Raw genomic sequence first — 21,933 nt, 5'->3', positions numbered from 1 at the left:
CCTGTCTGGGACATGTTGTTTCTTGGCGGGAGAAAGAAGCAAGTCAGAACCATGTTGGGTGGGTTTTTGTTGGAGGCAGAGATTTTCCGACGGGTTGCCAGGCAGGCAGACGGGGCAGGTGGTTCCTCGAAGGCCGGCAGGACTAGGAACCGTCACAGTGTCCAGATGGGGTGGGCTGCCCATGGGGCAGGGAGCAGCCTAGAGCCCAGAAACACTCGAGCAGAGTCCAGTTCCCTCCACTTGCGCTGAGGTAGGAGTCCTGCATGGGGCAAACTCAAAGTTTCATCATTCCATGGAACAGAACTTGCCTTTGTCAACCATTGCGTCTCCCTGAGCCTCTGTGAGTGGATGCCAGCAGCTCCTCTGTGCGCAGTGGTTAAGCTCTTGCTTGGTCCCTAAAGCCAGACGTACCTCGGTTCAGATTCTGGCTCTGCCACTCACCAGCTGCACAAACCTCACACATTGTCGACTCCTCCGGGGTCTTTGTCTCCTTGTCAGTAAGATGGAGGGTGTCTAACTCAAAGAAGTACTGGCAGGATGACAGGAGAACGGGAAAGTATAAAACTACACATACTGTTTTAGCACAGAGTACTCAAGCAGATTGCCATTAAGAAAAGATATGGAAAAGTGCTTTGCAAACTCTCGAGATCAATGCCAATTCATTATTACAGCTTTTGTTACTGATACGCTAGCTCCCGGAGAGAGAGATTTTTGTTGCATTTGTCCACAGCTGCACCTCCAGAACCCAGGACGGGGCCTGGCCAGCAGCAGGTGTTCAGGAGTATTTGTGGCCCCGATGAATGAATGCCCCCAGCCCAGAAGCAAGCATAGGTTGAGAACTCAGCAGGCAGAAATGAGCTGCAGGATTGGAAGCTGCTGCCCCATCGGAGCACCCCCTCCCAGGGCAAGTCTGCCAGCTCCAGCTCCAAAGCGTGGAAACGCAGCCCTGGCTGCCTCCCTGCTCCATCTCAAACCCCGGCGCCTGCTCCAGCTCGACTACAGGCCCATCCCCGCTCCGTCCACATGGGTTCCAGTCACCATCCCCATGCGGGGGCTATTTTGGATCTGAGGGTGTCAGGAGCATAAAAGGATCAGTCTTGGGAGTTGTGGTTGAGACACAGGCAGAGAGTGCTGGCTTCTCTCCCCACGTCTCAACTGGAGCCTGAAATAGCTGTGAGGCTAAAGACAACCTCAGAATAGCTTTTGGCTTTACCGCAACTTCAGGCTAGAGCGCGACACATGCCCAGGAGGGGTCAGATAGTCAGCTCATGGCGTGGGAAAGTCCTTTGGGGGTGGGGGGTGAAAATCATGATACAAAATCCAGGCTTGTCCTTGTTTGGGGAAGAGTGACAGCATGTCCAGCAACTCCAGGGGTGCAGCTGGTGGCTGGTGAGTGGTGTGGTAAGGTCACAGAGCCACCAGCCCCGCCATAGCTGGGGGCGCTTTGCACTGGGACCTTGGAGCGGGAGCTTCTGAACATCCAGGAAGGTACTGTCAGAAGAATTCAACTCACCAGGCGTGCCCTGCCTCATGCTTCTTAAGGACTTTATTCTATTTTCTCATCACAGGTCTGAACAAAAGGCACTATCCTTCCCATTTTATGGATGAGCTGAGGTTCCTGGGCATTAAGAAATGTGGCTTCAGTCATAAGTGGTAGAACTGGGATTTGAATGCTGGTCTGTGTAATTTCAAAGTACATTTTAGCTGGAGCTGCCCAAGGGGGTAGGATTCTGGCCTCTTGAGAGGGGACGGAGTGGTGAAGAGGACAAGGTTCCACTCTCAGGTGTTTGAGGACCGCTTTCCTGAAGCCCTCTCAGGAAAGCTCCAGACACCCCCAGGGCCCCAGCCCATGCTTTAATATGGACAGAGACGGAGCTGGAGAATCCTGAGCCTACTGGTGTAGGCTTGCCCTCTCTTGCATCTCTGGGAGGGGGGAGGTGCAGGGAGCTGGCGTCCAGAAGGACAGCAGAGGAAGCCAGGAGGCCACCCCCCACCCCAGGGTGCGCACCACTTGCTACTACTGTGCCACGTTTCAACACTAATCATGGTAACCTCAAGAGTGACTGTGGCAGGCAAGGGAGGAAGGGTCATGTGAGAAAAAGAGCTCACACCGAACGACGACGTCGGTCATCCAGGCCGCCATTCCTATCCTTTTGCCCAAGTCCCTCAATCCAGCTAACATGCTGACACCCTCTGTTGCTGTCCTCTGTCCCCTTACCTCTCTGAGGCAGAGACCCTGCCTCTCTTGAACCACGAGGGAAAGGTGCAGACCCTAGGGAAGGTGTGGTGAAGGGCACCACCAGGGGGCAGTGTGGAGCAAAACCCGGTCTGCCATTGCACCAAGGGCTTGTTCCTGTCTCAAAGCCGGGAACCAAACAGCCACCAGGGGCCACATTCCAGAGGGGTCCAGAGCCTGGGGTGGAGGATCTCCACCTTCACTATATTCATTGCTGTGGTGAGGTAACGTAGGAGCGCATTCTGAAATATCGGACGCCACCTTGTAACCAGGACCGCGCGCCTCAGGACTGTCCATGACATTTGGCAATAAGTGGCAACACTTTAATTGGCAAAAACAAACCAAGTGAAGGACAGAGGCCGATGCAACGTGGACATACTGTGCCTGTTCATCGAGTGTTTGCAGTCACTCCAACAGAGAGGACGGGGGTGCAGTAGAGGGCAAGCGAGATGCCCAAGAGCCTGAGCAGTGGCCCCCGCTTCCCGAGAGGCAAGCAGCTTTCAACAAGACCACCTCCTCCATTGTGTGGGACTTCTTAAACTTTACTTGTTGCGCCCTTTTTATGATGTTTAATCTGTATATTTACTTTGGTTTTAGGCCTGTATGATTTAGCAGTTTATGCCTAGTTTTATATGGGCACATATTTAAGTAACATAAAAAAAATAATTTAAGTCAACACCAGTAGCCTGTGAACATTTTTTCTTGTAACTTCTGTTACGAACATAAGTTTCTGCCTGCTTGAGGCGTTCACGGCACTTAGAGTCAGGGAAGGCGGAATAGAAGGCCGGGGTGTGAAGGACAAGGATGTACCCTCCTCGGAAGCAGAAGGAATGCCTTCCCATCTGGCCACTTTGTAGTTGCCATCTCACTTCTCTGGGCCATGGCTTCCTTGACATGCTGGCTTCTCTTCTAAAGTCCTGGCTTCTTGGTGAACTTCTTGGCATCCAGCAACCACTTAGCTGTTCTCCCAAGCTGGAGGCTCAGGGGCTGCTGGGGGTGCGGAAGGGGGCAAGGCGAGCCAATAGGACATGGCCTCGGGCTGCACAGAGCCACCTGACATGTTGGCCTGCTGGCCCCCATCACCCTCCCTCCAGTAAGCCATTGGTCACTTTGCTGTGAGTCATTAGTAGGAGTCAGGGGCAATTAAGCACCTGTCTACGGCAAGACCTTACTGGAAAGAGGCCACGCTGGCTTGGACTGTCCTTTCCCATCAGCACACCCAGCATACATAGGTCCATCAGACGTCCTGAATTCCATAGACCTTTCAGGGGTAGAAATAAAGCCAACGCCATCTGGCAAAGAAAATTTCTGAAATCCCTGGGCCTCATCTCTGTAGGACCAGGTTTCCTCTGCTGCTGGTAAGATGGATGGTTGTCCCCTTCTTCCGGCTCAGGTGTATCACCAACATCAGTAATAATCACCATTTAAAAATAGGTCTTTACAGGGGGCGTCTGGGTGGCTCAGTCGTTAAGCGTCTGCCTTTGGCTCAGGGCGTGATCCCGGAGTTCTGGGATCGAGCCCGATATCAGGCTTCTCCCCTGGGATCCTGCTTCTTCCTCTCCCACTCCCCCTGCTTGTGTTCCCTTTCTCACTGGCTGTCTCTATCTCTGTCTAATGAATAAATAAAATCTTTTAAAAAAGTAGGTCTTTACAGCTTAGAAAAGCTGCTCACATGTATTATCTCATTTGGTAATAGAATAAAGAACTCTGGGAGAAAGAACCCACCGAAGTTAGTAACTATGTCTGAAAACACAGTTATAAAGTAGACACTGGAGGCCAAAATGCAGATGTTTGGACCCGGGGCCCTGTTCTTTCCACCACCAGTGCTGTTTTCACTTGCACGGTATACAGGGAAATTGTGCAGCTGTCCCTGCGTTCGGGGACACATACGATCCCAGATGTTCAGGTATCAGCTTCCTAAGATAACCATAATATACTGGGACACAGCTTAGAGTCACTCAGAAAATTCATGCCTAGATGCCTGATGTGGTTTTGACCCAAGAGAATAAAGTTGGAGTGCTTTGGGCACAAAGATTCCCTGTTCTGTTGAAATATCCTTCTCTTGCTCATCACTGACCAAGTTCCTCGAACAGAAGATATGCATTCCCCTTCTTCCATTAGGAGCTCAGTCCTTTCCTGAGAGGACAGGGTGGGGTGGGGAGAGGGGTGCGTTGGGGAGGATGGAGGTGCTTTTACTAAAGAGGAAGGGTGGGCAGAGTCACATCCACAGTCCCCCAAACCGCCTCCTCCTTTCCGAGGCTCCTCCCGGCACAGTTTGGGCACAGTTTGAGAATCACCTGGCAGGATCATTTGCCAGCCAGGCTCCAGGGAGACTGAGATGAATAGCACCCAGGCCCTCCCTGCCAGGACTGAGCTCTCAGATCCTATCAACCCAGGGTGACACAGGTCATGACAGAGGGTGCCTGGGTGCTGCACGAGCAGAAGAGAGCATTCTGCCCCAGCTGGGGACAGGCAGGCCTGGAGCAGAGGAAGCTTCTCAAGAAGGGATGGTAAAGCCAAAATGAAAAATTTATAAATAAAAAGAATCTATTGATGTGTAAAGCCCATTCATGAGATCACTGCTGAAACCATTTCCATCTCCGGAGGGCGACCAGTATGCTAAGGGTCCAGAAGCCAGGCCATGTGCAGACAGGCAGGCGGTGCCGGTGCTAGCCTGGCTTCCTCCCAAACAGCCCCAAGTCTGTGCTTCTCCTGGGGCATCCAGTCACCTCTGCGCTCCCCAGATCAAGCAGTGGCCAGCACGGCCCTCAGGAAGCCCACCCATGTGCTAGGTGTCCCTGTATAGAAGGGGCAGCAGAATACCCCTGAGCCCCCCAAGACCAGAGCCCACTCCTGCCCTGATCCTTGATCGAAGGCGCTGGCTTTTGAGAGCTTGGCCGGGGCCGGACAGTCTGAACATTAGCCTGCTGCCCCGAGCTCTGCTGGACCTGCGCCCTGGTCCCTGGGGGCCATGGAATGTGTCTGTGTTTGTCCTCTTGTAGTCAGTTTTTCTCCACCATGAGATTCCACCTCTCCCAGACATCAGACTCTCCCCTCCTTCTCCCTCATGCCTCTTTTCTCAGTCCATCGTCCTGCATCTCTATGCTTCTCTTTACCTCCCCCTCTCACTCCAGAATCCCTCCAAAATCTACAATATTTAGTGACATCGAGAAGCATCACAGTATACTGTGAAGCAAAAAACAAAAACAAAACAAAAACATCTAAAACCCAACAAGAAAAAAGGCAGCTTATGAAAGAGTATATGCCATATAATTCCATATTTATTTGTAAAATGAGATTACTGGGAGGGGGCACCTTTATCCTACCTCACTTAGGAAAAGAAGAAAGAAAGAAAAAGGAAGAAAGAAGAAAGAAAGAAAGAAAGAAAGAAAGAAAGAAAGAAAGAAAGAAAGAAGAAAGAAAGAAAAAGGAAGGAAGGAAGGAAGGAAGGAAGGAAGGAAGGAAGGAAGGAAGAAAACCACAGAGCAGCTAATAGAGGCCAAACTATGAGCATTTGGGGATGCAGCTGGTTCAGGTAGGGGCACAAACGGGAGGAGGAGGAGAGGTCAGCCCAGCACATTCTGTGGGATTCAGCATGCATCCAAGTCCCCTTCTTCCTGGGGCAGGCTCAGGTGGAGGTGGAGAGGGCCATCGGGGTGCCCTCATCCATCCCCCTCCTTGGGAAGAAACTCCAGGGCAGCTGGTTAACCCTTTATTATCTGGATGCCAGATGCCTGGTCTGTGCAGACAAGTGCAAACCAGGGTGTCCAGACGCTCGCAGTCTCTGTCTGTGACGTCAGGAGGGTGGGTGCTTCACTCCCTCCAGCTCTGGCATCTGCCTTTAGGGTTCCACCACAAGCTTTCTACCTCCGTCCATGGGTTCTCGAGGGATCCACGGATGTACTCAGAGGGGAGCAGTGCAGACACACTTGCCAACACAGTTTTCTGGGACAATGATCCTCAGGATTTGTGGGATTAAGGAATGTGGTCCAAAGCCTTCGCATTATTAAGAACCACCATTCCCAAAGTTGAAGAACTAGGCCGTTCCGTCCGGAGACTTGCAGTGATGTATTTGAAAGGCAGTCATGTGAAGGAAGGCAAAGACTGCCTGCCTTCCCAGGAAGGAACTGGAACCAGTGATAAAGTTCCAGTGATGAACCAGGGAGGCCAATTTCAGCTCACGGTAAGGATCGACGATCTGAGTGATGTGAAAATCAGACAGACGGTTGCCCCGAACAGGGAGCTCCTGGTCACTGAGGTGTTCAGGTGGAGGCTGTCTGTGGGGCCGGAGCATAACACAGACCCATGGCCTCCTGGGCCTGGTGCAGCTCTAACCTGGATGGACTGAGGAAGGAGTGGCTTTGGGTGCCCTCTCAGATAGAAAAGTGGGGAAACTGATAGTACACGGTATGTTAACTCACTGGAATTTAAATTAAAGCTTAAAAAGAGAAGTGGGGGCACAGAAGCCGAGCTGTGCCTTTGGTTGTAGGGAGAGCCCTGGGTGTGGGGACCGTCCGAGCTAATCCCGTATTGGCTTTGTCCACGTCCCTGGGCGGGAGAGCACATCTTCAACAGAGCCGTGGAAGGTCAGAGCACCGGCCTTCGAGAGCTTGGCCGGGGCTGGACAGTCTGGACATTAACCCACTGCCCCGAGCTCTGCTGGACCTGCGCCCTGGTCCCTGGGGGCCACGGAATGTGTCTGTGTTTGTCCTCTTGTAGTGAGTTTTTCTCCAGCGGCATTTGCCATCTCAGGTCACCTCGACAGCTGGCTTATAGTCAATGATTACTGACGCCGCTTATGTATCTTGACTGCAAATTGGAACACGTATTTTCTGTTGAGTTAATATTCACTGCAAATGTTTTTATTCCACAGACATTTGGTTCATATGGATCTGTGGCTTGAAGGAGGGATGTTGGACACGAAGAGACATCATACTTCAAAGGGAAGGGGAACAGTCATGGACTTCAATTCCTTAAAAAAAAAAAAAAAAGGAGGAGAGCAGTTGTGGATGAAACAATGGTTTTGGAGCGGCCCAATCAGAATTACCACGAAACTATCCCCTGTTGCATAGGGGCAAACATGAGCTCTTATCCTGGTTTTCCTTATTTGTGGAGTTGCCACACCCTCGCTGGCCACCTGGAGGGAGGCAGATTTCCAACAGGCAGATTTGGGGGGGGGAGCCCAGAGCCCCGCTGGCAGAGCAGAGGGCACCCCAGCCACTGCGCTTTGCTCAGGGCTCCTCAAGAGCATCGGGGCTGGCCTTCCCACCAGGGGACTGCTGAGTGGTCCCGCTGCTCAAGTCCTCAACCCAGCCCTTTCTGCTGGACTCCTGCTGGGCTGAGCCTTCATGGGCCATGTGTGAGGGAACCCAAAACTAGGGAACTGGAACCTGGCCAAAAGGAGCCACCATGGAGTGTGGAAAAGAGAGGGCCCCTGTGGTGGGTGCCAGTGACCGCCATTAGCCCCTGCCTATCCTTGGGAGGGGAAGCCGGGGGCCTGCCTCCCAATGGGATGGAGCGGTGGGTGCTGTTCCGGCACGGAGAGGGACAGAATCTTCTGTTCCTTCTTTCCTTTCCTTTCCTTTCCTTTCCTTTCCTTTCCTTTCTTTCCTTTCCTTTCCTTTCCTTTCCTTTCCTTTCCTTTTTTTTCCTTTCCCTTTCTTTTCTTTCGTGTTCTTTTCTGTTCTTTTCCTCCTCCTCTTCCTCCTCCTCCTCCTCCTTCTTCTTTTTGAAAAAAATGTTCCATTTGGGGGCGCCTGGGTGGCTCAGTCAGTTACGCGTCTGCATTCAGCTCAGGTCATGATCTCGGGGTCCTGGATCAAGTTTCACATGGGGCTCCCTGCTCGACAGGGAGTCTGCTTCTCTCTCTATCCCTCTGCTGCTTCCCCTACTTGTGCTCTCTCTCTCTCCCTGTCTCAAATAAATAAATAAAATCTTTTTAAGAAAAGTTTATTTGTATTTTCTTTAAAACATGTTCTTTATTATTATTTTAAAATTTAATGAAGTGTAGTTGAAGGCCTTCTGAAAAGTGTGTCTGAGAAGGTAGCGGGCCAGCCAGGGAGATGTGGGCCTGAAGAGGGAGGAGCCCAGGAAGAGGTAAAGGCAGGGAGGAATTGTCAGCTTCCTCTTCTTGTCTTGGCGGGATCTCAGAGCCTCACACAATCTCTGTTCCCTTGGAGGACTGCACGGAAGGGGAACCCTGACCTCGGCCATGGCGCTGACCAATGTCCGTCTGTCCCAGACCTGGACAGATGGTGTTTCAGCGTTTGGTTCTTTTTTTTTTTAATAAAGATTTTATTTATTTATTTGACACAGAGAGACACAGCGAGAGAGGGAACAGAAGCAGGGGGAGTGGAAAAGGAAGAAGCAGGCTTCCCGCTGAGCAGGGAGCCTGATGCGGGGCTGATCCCAGAACACTGGGATCACGTCCTGAGCAGAAGGCAGACACTTAACGACTGAGCCACCCAGGCGCCCCTTCAGCGTTTTGGTTCTTAATAACTGTGGGGTGAGGGGCATGGGGCGGGCACCTGTGTTACCCTGGCTTGGGTGCTGAGTGTCAGGGCTGTCAGATGCTGGCTCGAGGTCACACTGCTCATAAAAAGGCACATTCAGAGTTTGAAATTGGACCTCCTAACTCCGAAGTCTAATCTCTTTCCCAAATTCATGTCACCTTGCCCCACGCTCCCCGGAAGCCTGATGTGCACCCTGTTCATGAAAGAGGTCACAGTTTACAAACTGCGTTGTAAATCCTGATGTCCTTTTGTGAGATGTGTTGTTGATAACATCTGTACAGCAAATGAGCTCATGAAGCACAGAGAGGCTAAGTAACTGGGCCAGAGTCACACAGCAAAGTCGGGGTTCAGTTCAAATGTGTTCGTGTGTTCTCGAGGATCCTGAGGTGTTCTCAGAGGGTAAAGGGTTTAACCAGCTCTGCCTCTGTCTTGCTTTATGTGACCCACCTCTTTGCTTAGGAGAGAAGCATCTTATTTCTGGAAGGTAAAAAGGAAAGCAAACCTAGAGTGACATCTGGGAGGCCGGGAAAGGATCCCACCATGGAAAGGAGGGTCCTGCGAACTCACAGTCGTGGGCAACTGTCTATTCCTGGATGCTCCGGGAAGGCATAGAAATGATTGTCCAGCCCCAGTGTAGGACCCAGTGAAAATCTTGAAATATTTTCCTTTTCTTTAAGGACAAGACAAGCCTATCAGACCCCTCAGCTTTATAAAGAAAGCAGGTAAACAGCTACTTTTACTATTTTTTTTTAAGTGGGAACCAAAAAGTCTTAATAAAGCAAAAAGGATTCCCTAAAGGAACCCAAAGAGAGGTGACTCAGGACCTTACATCCATGGCTGTGGATTCAGAGTCCAAAGGTATGGGCTGCGTGACCTTGGGCAAGTCACTTAACCTCTTGAGCTCCAAAGCCCTCCACCATAGACAGCGTCCTCTTCAGGGAGTGGTGGTGATGAGCAGAGGACACACTATTCCAGGGTCAAGGGTGGTGAGCACATTGCTCACGCCATGACCACAGCCTTTTGCACATGGTGGTATAATTTCCCACTTACTTCACCGAGTATCCCGCTCGGCCCCCCCACCTGTCACAATGTGGTGCTTGATGCATGTTTTTTGAATGAATGAATCCGTGAATGAGTTGATAAATCTGAAAAGCACAATGCAGACCTTGGCATTATTATTATTGTTTAAACACAGAACTACACATGAATCTCAAGGCAAAGAAACACATTTTTCAAGGTTCTGGTCATAGCCAGAAGCTAATATTATCAATATTCAAGAGGCGGCCAAAAGTGACACAAAGTATTTAACACCCTTTAACCCTACTGAGGTTTGGTTTGTCCTCAAGTGTTTCCCCAGTCTCCGTGTCACCAGGTCCTCCAGATGCTCCAGACAGATCCCAAGAGTGTGGGCTGCTGAGATCCCGGGACTCGCTGGAACCTTACATCCCTACCTCTCTGCTCACAGACGGGGAGACTGAGGCCCGGGAAGCAGGAGTTCTTTGCTCTAGGCCCCCCCGGCCACCCAGTCAGCAAGCCACCACGAGAGCTCAGGGGCCTGCTGGCACACCCAGAGCTCTCCCCGCCACGCCGGACTCCCGACAGAGCATGAGGCAGTAAGCACGGGCACCAGAAGCCCGGGATTGCCATGGAGCTGAAGTTTGGCTCCAAAATCAGGGGGATTATGCAGATGATCCAGTGGCATGCAGAATTCAGATTAATTCAGGAAACATTCACTGAGCCTCTGTCATGGGCCGGGCGCTGGGTTTTTAAGGTAAAATATGAGGGATTCGTAATTTCTTGCTGGGGCCAGACCACTTGCGATTGGACACCCCATAGTCTAGGGTCTGTGTCCTCTTTCTTTTTTGGGAGAGGGATCTGAGCAGCGCTTTCCTCCAGCCTGCACACCAGCTGGCCCGGTCCTCTCTCTGTCCTGAGGGCTTCCTGCTCTGGTCTCCAGACCTCATACTTAAGGAGTCACTCTTCCCTCCCTGCGACTGTCGCAACTGTCCCCCCTCCCCTTCTGCTTTGGCGGCAGTGTCCAGGGCTTTCTCCTGCCCCCCCCCCAGGGATGGGGGAGAAGGACAACTATGGAGGAGAAGGCCATAACCTTATGACCCTGGGGACAGAGCCAGCCCCTGCCCTTCCCTGCTGCCTGTCAGCTGCCCAGGATTGTGACAGGAAGGTACCCTCTTTCCCCCCCGCTGTTCTGTGCCTTCGGGAAGCCGAGGCCCAGAGCCGAGAGGCAGCCAGGCGCCCTGTGCACCAGTGTGCTCCAGGCAAAGACAATTTCCTACGGAAGGTGGAGAAACAGAGCCAAACCAGCCCTGTGTCCAGACAGAAGCAACTAGAAAATACCAGGAGGGGAACCGGGCGCATGGGGCAGGGTGGAGCAAGAGGAAGTGTCTGGAAACTGCTCTTCCCTGCCTGGTTGCTCTGAGTCCACACATGGTAGGAGGCTGGAAGGAAGGCCCAGCTGGGAGGGGCTGCCACCACCATCCAGTCCACCCCCTTATGTCCAGGTAGGGAGCCCAAGGCCCAGAGAAGGGAGGGAACTGTCCAAAGCTGCACAGCGGTTTAGAGACAGGGCACCGCTGTGACACTCTGAGCCGGTGCTGGGGAGTGTGTGTTGGGGCCTGCTGCCCAAGTGTCTGGGGGTCACAGTCTTTGCCTCCCGACAGCGCCCCCATGGCTCACTCGGTTCTCTGTCGCTAATGGAAAAGCAGCATTCCTGGTGATGTTCTAAAAGCTTGAACCCAGTTGGTCCTGATCCAAAAATGTGTCCAAAGCCAATGTTTGGCTGCTGTTCGGAGGCGTCTACGTGCAATTCCACACACGGAGCAGCTACTGAATCCTAACCATGGGCGCAGACCGTGAAGCACACAGGCTGGGACGCGATTGGCTTCTGACAGTCCCAGGAGCATACTCCAGTCAGGAGGCCCTGAGCAGCACCCAGAACATGCGAGGCACTATGTGACCAGGCGGCTTGAGGACATGGCAACGCCACGCTGATGGCCCTGATGAAGGCCGCTCACACCAGCAGTTTTCTCAAGTGGGGGGAGTTACACTGGACACCGATTTCAAGCCCCTCCCCAGCCCAATATTGTAACGACTAGCCACCCTGCTCCCGGGGTTTGATGGCAAGGAAAAGAGCCAAGAAAGAGAAACACAAATCTCTGGGTTTTCATTCCAGCTGTGCTGTTTCTGAGCTGTGTGACCTTGAGCCAATCCCTTTCCCTCTCTGGGCTTCCCTTTTCTCCTTCGTTAAATGAAAGAATAGTCTGGATGAGCCCTCAGATCCTTCCAGTCCCAAAACTCTGATTCATATGAGCTCAAGGAAGACCTGCCCATGCCCGTCTGGTCCAGAACTTTCTCCTTGCATGATTTCCTCTGACGTGCAGACCTCAGAGATGCAGAGATATAATGGAGGTATCCTTGCCCGAATATGGACTTAAAGAATGACTCCACTTTACGGAGCAGGAAAACCATTCTAAAAGGAGAATCCCCTTTCTTTTTACTTTCTCTCATCATGTTCCCTGGGAACACACAGCCCTTGGTGGCACCAAACTAACCCAAATTAAACCAGCTTTCCCCGGGGGAGGGGGGATAGTTTTTATTGCATCTCAATGGCCTCAGCAAAGACACCACTTGATTTTTTGATGCTGAGGATATTTTGTATCTAATTCTGGTGCTCTTTCCCCCCTCATTCTTACCACTGAAACTCTTTTTGGTACCCGAAGTATAAGACTGCACTTTGAACTTGCAGAGATGTTCTTGAGTTTAAAAGAAGGTGTTCTTGAGTCTAAATACATGCTTCACTATAGCTGTGTGCATCTCACACCGTCCCTGGGCAGCTCCTTGTGCAGGGCTCAGCCTGCAAAACTGTACATGGCAATCCTGGTCTTCAGAATGGTCCATCTTGTGCTTCCTCAAACAAAGGTCGAACTTCTCTTTTCTTATGGCTTCTCAGCCTTGACAGCTGAGATAGAAACCTTTAAGCGTTTAATTCCTTATATGAAGTCAGTGGTTCATTTGAGATGCCATCATCCTCTGCCTACCCAGCGTCTGAATCAGAAGAGAAATGGTCTTGGAGAAGCATGGCATCCAATCCCATGCAGATCTTTCTGGAAAGCCTGGCCTTATCTAGAGCTGAGCCCTCTGTCCTTTCCTTCTCTCGGCCTCTGTCCTGGGTACAAATTACTCAGAACAGAAACCCTCAGTGACATACTCAAGGCATACTGTCACTTCTGCCCCATTCTATAGCCAAAGCATGCCCCACAGAGTAGGGAAGTACCATGCATTTCAGGGAGCACTCCAAAGTTGCATGGAAAAGGCTTGGATACAGGGGGGTGGGGCAGGTAAAGAATTGGGATCATTGAGGAAATGAACCTACCACACTGCCACCTTCTCCCATACTTTGTCCATTCTTCAGGCCCTCTTTCTGTGTCTTCAACTGCTCCTTCTCTACGTGATCAGACCCCGCCCCAAAATATGTGAAAACTTTCCCCTCTCAAGAAAAAAGTACTCTGTATTTCTATCAAACAATCTACCACCCTCTATTTCCCTCTCCATTTTTCAGGGAATTTGTCTTAGGAAAGAAAGAATATAAAATATAGACATGTGTATAAGATAATAAAAAGCATATAAAAGATATGGAACAGTGTTTTTCCTGACAGTGAAACTGAAGCAATGTAAACTTCAACAGAGGAAGATTTTGGCAAAGTACCACACAGGGTGGGGGGGCTGTTCATCATCCAGGTGTCAGAAATGATGGTCACAGAGGTGACGCAACACCAGGAGATAAAGTAAATTGGAAAAATATAGACCACACAGGGCGCCTGGGTGGTTCGGTCGGTTAAGCATCTGCCTTTGGCTCAGGTCACGATTTCAGGATCCTGGGATCGAGTTCCGCATCAGGCTCCTTGCTCAGCGGGGAATGCGCTTCTCCCTTTCCCCTCCCTTTGCCCCGCCCCCCTGCTTGTGCGCGTTCTCTCTCTCAAATAAATAAAATCTTAAATATATATATATATATAAAATACACACACACACCACTTATAAGCCTATTATCCCCATGTTCACAAAATAAACATAACATGTAAAACTGATGAAACCTGAATTAGATCTGTGGGTTGGACCAAAGTCAGTTTCCTGGTTTTGCTATTACTCAATATTTATGTAAGACATTGAGGGAAACTGGTTGAAGAGAACATGGGAGCTCTCTGTTCTATTTTTCAAACAAGAGTGAATTTATAACGATTTCAAAATAAAAAAAAAATTTAATGCCCCCAATCTTAAACAGGAAAGAAAACGCCTGCAAAAATTAAAAGAGCTACATTATGTTATGGAAACATGGGCAATTTTCTTCATCTTTTCTTTTTCTTAACGAATTTTTCTGTTTTTTAAGATCAATTATTACCATGTGAAGGAAATACCCACTGTATTTTTAAAGGGAGTCTTAAATTCTCTTAGCTGGGTCAGGGCTCCTGCTCCCGCAGACACAGTGTCCCTTGCGGCCTCCCGCTGTGGCTCTACTCAGTCCCATAGCCACCTACCTGCCACACAGTGCACTCCCTGAGGTCAGAGGCTGTGTCTCCATCACCCTTGGGCACCTCCTCTGTTTCCCCTCTGGTACCCAGATTGGGCTTCATACCACCTGACTCATATGTATTGAAGCAAAACTCCACTGGGTATTGGGGTACAGAACCCATGTTTTCAAGGCACAAGGAAGAGCACCCCTTTCAAGGGCTCACAGTCTCCAGGCAAGTGTGTGTTTAACCCAACACCGCAAAGCCTAAGATAGGGATGGACGGAGGGTGGGAGGAGCACAGAAAGGGAGGAGCCAGCTATGCCTTGGGTTGCAGGGAGGCCTTCACTGAGGAGATAACACTGGGGCTGGGCCAGGGGTCGAGGACAAGGTGATCAGGTGGCCAGCTCAGAGGGGTGTTTTCCAGATAAAGGATGACCTTGCACAGGCACGTGGAGACGTTGAAAAGCACAATGGTGCACAGGGCATTTCAAACCCATCATTTTTATCCTGAGGATGTTTTCTAAGTTTATTTATTTATATCAAAGTATAATTCATGTACAATGTTATATTAATTTCATGCATACAACATGGTGATTTCCATACATTCCATACATTACTCAGTGTTCAACATGAACAAGTATCTTCCCCATCTGTCACCACACAACATTATTACTACAATATTGACTACATTCCCCATGCTATACTTTTCATTTCAATGTTTTAACTAGACATATTTTTAATCAGAATTACATAAATACTAATGAAATTTTGTTATTGCGATTAATTTTTTTCAGGGCGCCTGGTGGCTCAGTGGGTTGAGTCTAACTCTTGATTTTGGCTCAGGTCATGATCTCAGGGTGGTGAGATCGAGCCCTGCATCTGACTCCATGCTTCTCCCTCTCTCTCTGGCTCTGCCCTTCCCCCTGCTCACAAGTCCTCACACTTTCTCTCTAAAAATAAATTAGATAAATAAAATCTTTAAATCGTTTCATATTTTTTCCTTACTTCTCTTACTAGAATTATTCTTGCCATCTCTTCCTTTTTTTCTTTTGCTTTGCACAGCAAAGATTTTATTCATTGATCTGTTTATTTTGTTCATATCCTCGTGTGCTTATTAAAACTTTTGCCATTATGAGGGTGTACGCCTTTATCCCTATCCACTGTGACTTTCACTGGCCAAATTTTGTATAAATTAATATGGTCTAGGATCTCTCACGCTTTCTTCAATTTTTTGGTCACAAAATAATTTTACCAAGTATAATTTTTGCCATTGTCACTTTTATTTTGTTTTGATTTTTTTTCTACCACAAATAGTCACAATGAAGTGAATAAACTGCTGAGCATTTGTTTTTGTTTCTTAGATGATCTGTGAGAAAACTGAGTGAATTTGTGAGAACTACAGAGAGACTGATGGAGAGAGAAAGGACACCAGCGGCAAAGCCTCCAAGAGACAGAGACAGGCCGCAGAGCCCCTGCCATGCTGCCCGCCAAACATAAATTCAGGGAGGGGGCTCACTGTCTCCTTTGGCTTGGAAAACAAAGTTCACCGCTTTTTCAAGGAAGAGGAGAAAATCCATGGTCCCTACAAAGTCGCCTTCCCCAGGTCCGGCCCACAACAAAAAAAGTACAAGACGTGTGAAGAGACAGAAAAAAGCAACCTGTTGTCAAGAGAAAAAGTGATAAGTAGTTCTCGGTGGAAATTTTTAAGCAGAAGAAAAAGACATCTGTTGTATATTTTAGAAGGCCCCCCCCCCGCCCGCCGCCGCCCGTAGCCAGTGACCTAAGGTCCATTGAAAAAGGACTGGCCTAGGAGAAGACTGTGAGTCCTCCTGTAAGCAGAATCTTCTCAGGGCTCTAAAGGAAGGTGACGAAAGTAAAGATGAAGGTCCTGCAGATCTGTGAGTTTTGTGGTTATTCGAAGATCACAAAACAATAGGGCTGAAAAAAGAATCTTAGATGGCGTTCTGTCTACCCTTCTCATCATATGTGGGTAAAGTCGGGACTCAGGGAGGCTAAGTGATTTTCCTAAAAACTCACAACTCTTTCAAAGACGAACCAGGATTAGAACCCAAACCCAATAACTTTCCCGTGTCACATGTGATTGTCCCTGTGACAATCCTGTGCTAAAACAGGGTCTCTGAGTGACTAACTACGTGCGTTCTCACGGGGAAATCCTAGCCGTAGTTTCTGAGACAACATCAAAGTGTCATTTCTTCTTTTTTCTCCCACATAGAATGACGAGGTTTCCAGTAACGCTGTCAGATAGCAACCCAAAGTCATCACGAATCAGACTTAATGCCCAGTCACATACGTGGTTGAGATTTGAGGCTACTGAGATTAGATTTCTAGAAATATGTGCGCTCCTACTCACATTTGAATCTGTTGAGTTGTTGCCCAGAAGTAACACGATGCAGTCGTGGCTGTGGCTTTGATCCATGGTCGTGCCGTTAATATCATCTAGGGAAAAAGGAAAATCCATTCCATGACCTCGGTTTTCACCTCCAAATGCTGCTGTTGGCAGCACATAGCACCCTGGGAAGGAGGTCTGCGAATGGATCCTGTCTTCTCCCTGATCCCAGGAACAAACTTGAGGCATTGACTTTGGTCTGTGGATCACTACCCCCCACAAAAGACAGCCACCCCGACCCACCCAACCCATCCCTAGGCTGCCTTTTTTTTTTTTCCTACAGAAGGAGCATGTTTGGGATGTGAGGACCAGGAGTCCAGTTTGGAATGTGTTGTCTGAGATGCCTATTAAACGTTGAAATGGAGATGTCAAGGCTATGGTTGGATATGCAAGTCTGGAGTTGAAGAGAAGGTCTGTGAATAGTTGGAAGGGTTCAGGAAGGCACAAACCCTTTGAATAACACCCAGTCTGGGTGATATCTTCAGCAACTGTCCATAAATGGAGTGGGAAGCTTGCACGGCTATCTAGTATACCAGCTGACTGTACCATGTTCTACGGAGCTGCCTGCATCTGTTATACCTCTTATCTTCCCCTATTTGAGGCTGCTCTTGTCTAATCTCTCAGAAAGTCATTTCCAAGTACCTGACATGCCTGACAATGAAATGGGTTCCTTCCTATAGAAGTCAGCTCCTTCTTAGTCCCCAAAGCTGGTCTAGCCCAGTTTCAGTGCAACTGGGTCTTTCAACCCTTGCAAGAGGGCCCGAGGCTGGCTGGGACTTGGTGCTGGTGCTCAGGGTGGGGTGCTGAGAGAACCAGAATAGCCCAGGTAGGGGTTTGGCCACGACCCCTAAGGCTCCTCCCTACTCTACAATGGATGAAATCCTCCCATTTGTTACAGAGGGAAAGAGGCTAAGCATCCCCCATGGGCCAGGTAGGTAGCATTGATTTTATGCACATCATCTCATTTTATCCCAACCACAACCCTGTGAAGCAGGCAGCCCCATACCCGCTGCTTTTACTAATCAGAAAACCCAGGCTCCAGAGATCAAATCTCTGCCCAAGGTCACATGGCTCGTCACTCATGTCTGGATCCTTGTGACTTCAAAGGCCACGCTCTTCCTGCCACCCACACTGCCTCCAGAAGTCCAAAGTGGGGATACACACCTAGGGAAGTTTTGGGTCCTTAGGAACTTGCAACTGAGTGTATTCATGACATATACCTGGTGGGTTTGAGGGGAGTTTATGCAAACAAAAGCGTGTGAATGAGAAGTAGCCACTGACAGTTTGTATTTCCAAACCACATGTGGGATATTCAAATCTTTCCAGACTAACCATGGCAGAGGATCAGAATCCACAGCAAAAGGTGAAGGTGTGTGTACATGAGTGTGCATTCCCTTCAGGCGTAGACCTGCATGTCAGTATGCGTGAGGATGGTCTCTTTCACACGCAAGGGCGTGTATGTGTATGAATGGATCGGAAAGCATGTCTCACCAGGGAAACAATTATATTTCCTTTTTCAAAGCATAGATGACAAAACAAAACAAAAGAATCTTCCGCTCTTATTTATATGATAGTCTTCAAAAATCTATGTTCTCTATTCTGTTCCATTGATCTAATGTGTCTGTTTTGGGCTGGTACCATACTGTCTTGATGATTACAACTTTGTAATAGAACTTCAAGTCTGGGATTGTGATCCCTCCAGCTTCGGTTTTTTTTTTCAACATTACTTTGGCTATTCTGGTTCCATACAAATTTTAGGATTATCTGTTCCAGCTCTGTGAAAAAAAGTTGAGATATGTGGAATTTAAGAAACAAAACAGATGAACATAGGGAAAGGGAAGGAAAAATAAAATAAGATGAAAATAGATAGGGAGACAAACCATAAGAGACACTGAATTCTGGGAAACAAACTGAGGGCTGCTGGAGGGGAGGTGGGTGGGGGCAACGGGTAATTGGGTGATGGGCATTAAGGAGGCACTTGATGGAATGAACACTCGGAGTTGTATGCAACTGATGAATCACTAAATTCTACCCCTGAAACTAATCATACAGTATATATTAAAACTGAATTTAAATTAAGAATTTTTTTAAAAAAAAGATCTATGTGACAGGCAATTTTTCTGTAATTTCAAACCATTTTTTATCCATTTAAAAGTGCATGAACTGGGCAATTCTGGGTTCTTAGGAACCAATCACAAGGAAGCATACATCATGACTTACCCAAATAGTAACTAAACTCTTGCTGGTCAGGTTCTCTGGAAATTCTTATCTAGGGATTGCACGTGTTGGGACCAGTGAAACCAGACCTGCCCAATGGGCTGAGGGAGGGTTTGGGAGAGGGGAAAAGTTGGTAGATTTCAAGCCAGAGGACCTTCTGCCTTCTTTATCTGCTTTTTCTGGAACTGCCAGAATTTAGCAGGAACCAGGGGCCACCAGCTAATTTTGACAAGTGCTTCAAGTCTTCTACCGGGGTGCACAGGCTTGAAGAGAAGAGATTACCGGCCCAACCAAAGTTGCCAGTATCCCCAGCGTTCCCCAGACTTGAAGCACAGTTGGGAGATGAAGGGCCACCTATCAGGGCCAGCAGCCTGCAGGAAAGATTTCTGGAAAGGGCTGGACCGGAAAGCCTCTTGCTGAGGATTTCCTCATCCAAGACCTCAGCTACCTGGGAAGCAGGTTCTGACCTTCAGCAGGACTTCTCTGACCTCCCCGAACGGGGAGGCATCTTGGCGGCCCCTCTACCCCAGCGGAGATGGGGGCTTCATTGTGTCGTCAGGTTCAGGGCACACCGCGCATCTCCTGCAAACAGCACACCGCTCGGCCCACAGTAGAGACTAAACAAACAGGTGTGGAATGAACCAAAACATTTACCTACCCCCGCTTCCTGCTCTGCCCAACCAGATTTTCCCCGGATAGCTCAAACGGCAATTGTTCTTTTATACCTGCTGAACCATCAAAAGGAGTGTGGATGCTGCCTGCCACTCAAAAGGAAAGATGATCTAGGTGGATTAAATTTAATTCAGCAAACATTTATGCACATGTGGGGCCAGGGAGCAGGGAAACACCAACTAAGTTGTAGAGATTCTAAGTCTGTGGCATCTTCAATAATTGATCACAGCCTCTTTTCCCTGTCGGGCCAGAGGTGGCCTAGGGACTGTCTCGGCAAAACTGCCCAGGCAGCCACTCAGTGGGATCTGAACTGGGACTTGGAGTGGAAGCTCTTGCCATCCTGACAGTGGGTATGTGCCTGGCCCGGCTTCTGTATGAAGCTCGGTAAATGAAGCATGAACCAAAAGCTCTTGAACTCTAGAAACCATAACAGGGGAGGAAATAAACACCTGGAGGATGAGAGGCCCCTTCCTTCCTGCCTCCCAGATGGGTCGCCGGTTGCATGATTTTGAGAACAAGATGCGTTTCTGCTCAAGAAACCGAGAAACCCCAGGCGTGCCCTCAGAACCACAGTAAACACGGACGCTTTGATCAGGGTTCCCCCTCCCATGCCAGGATTCGGCCCCTTCAAGGCGAGCTGTCCTCCTCTTTACGACAGGACCCTGAGCTCCTTCTCTGGAGTTCCTGTCATTCTGGACTGCAGGCCGTTCCCTGGACACCTTTGCTCCCCTGCCAGCAGGCGCCACCCCACCTCGATGCCCACCCTCTCCCATCCTCCTTCTGGAAATGGCCCGGTTTCAATGACTTTCAGAAAAGCTGCTGGATGTGAGATTGTTTGGAAACTCCGCACCCAGATGCCCCAGGGTCTTCTGTTCAGCCGTCCTTACCGGTAAAGCCCAGCTTCCCCAGAGACTCTGTTCTGTGCCAGGAACCTGAAGCCTCAGCAGTCTCTTCGGTGTCCGGAGTGTTATTTCAAGGTTCAGGGGCAATGTGAACAGCCAGCTGCCCCGGGGGACACTTGCCCAAGAGCATCCCCCCAGGGGACGGTGCATCACCAGCAGGGAGCCCAGGACCCAGGTACAAGGGGGATAGGCAGTGTATCATCTTCACTCATGCTGTGCTGTCACCACTGCCCCAGACACTATCGTCTTTGTCATCGTCCCTGAGCAGGCAGTAAGCCCCTGCCTGGGGGGCTTGGCTTCCATTGTGTAGCAGTGAGAGTCCAGTTGGGGAAAGAGGTTATCCGCACATGGCGACCAAGACAACCCAACAGCTCCGGTGCTCACCGTCGAATCAGCGCAACGCCAAAGACACTCCCGAGATTACACGGGTTCTGGGAAGCATACTCATAAAGAAAAATAAAATTAGGGGTGCCTGGCGTTAAGCGTCTGCCTTCAGCTCAGGGCGTGATCCCAGCGTTCTGAGATTGAGCCCTACATCGGGCTCCCTGCTCAGCGGGAAGCCTGCTTCTCCCTCTCCCACTCCCCCTGCTTGTGTTCCCTCTCTTGCTGCTTCTCTCTCTGTCAAATAAATAAATAAAATCTTTTAAAAAATGAAATTAAAAAAATAAAAAATAGAATTAGTATTTGAGTCAAATATCTGCTTAACTTACTTGTATAGTTGGTATTTTTTGTATTTTCCTTAAAAAGCTCAAATGAGTCTTTCGGGCTCCGGGCACAAGGAATCACTAGGTATGATTTCTCATTTTTAAAAAAAAATGCAGCCAATTATTTTATATTTTAAATAAAGAGTATATTACAAATGTTGAGTTCTAAGCATTTGCCTTTAAAATAACATGCTGTTTGCCAGAGTTGGTGATCTGGATTTTTCGGAAGGAGGGGAAAGGCCCTGCTCAGAGGTAAAACTGAAGAAACACAGTCTTGTACCATAAAACATGATTTTGTCACCAACTAACACGAAACAGCAGCTGCATGCCCTCCTCCTTCCAGGACAGAGACTGGGCCATTTGGATCATGGAACAGAATAAAGAAGCAGCCAGGTCCACCTGCCCGTGGGAAAATCAGATGTTTACATTGTCTGAAAGAATCCTAGTTCCCCCAAAAGGGTCAATTCAGCCCTGCACATATTCCCCACAAATGACCTTTAAAAGCCTGTCACTGGAGGTCCCTTTCCCGTGTTGATCACATCCTGCCTTGTCCCTGCTGTCACTTGGGTAATTCCTTGCCATACTTTGGGTCGTAGCTTAGAGGTCGCTTCTTCCAGGAGTCTTCCCGGACTCCCAACTCAGTCTTGTCCCTGCTTTACACCCCTAGCCGTCTCTTACCCGGGCCCAACTGAGCTCCAAGTTCTGCGAGGGCAAGAACTCGTCTGCCTGTCTCGCAAGGCTCGGCACAGTGTCAGCCCC

General features: G+C 49.3%; 1 long non-coding RNA gene across 1 annotated transcript; it reads right to left on the bottom strand.

Annotated features, from left to right (window-relative positions):
• Window positions 1–5,625: 5,625 nt before the first annotated feature.
• On the bottom strand, window positions 5,626–20,579 carry LOC117801039. The gene is made up of 3 exons (XR_004623400.1): window positions 20,456–20,579; window positions 16,644–16,729; window positions 5,626–7,208 (listed from the first exon to the last, which is right to left on the bottom strand). It is a non-coding gene; the product is annotated as an uncharacterized LOC117801039 (long non-coding RNA).
• Between the last annotated feature and the right edge of the window lie 1,354 nt (window positions 20,580–21,933).

This window comes from Ailuropoda melanoleuca, chromosome 2 (assembly GCF_002007445.2).
Source record: "Ailuropoda melanoleuca isolate Jingjing chromosome 2, ASM200744v2, whole genome shotgun sequence".
NCBI lineage: Eukaryota > Metazoa > Chordata > Mammalia > Carnivora > Ursidae > Ailuropoda > Ailuropoda melanoleuca.
This window is presented reverse-complemented; position numbering and strand designations above follow the sequence as displayed.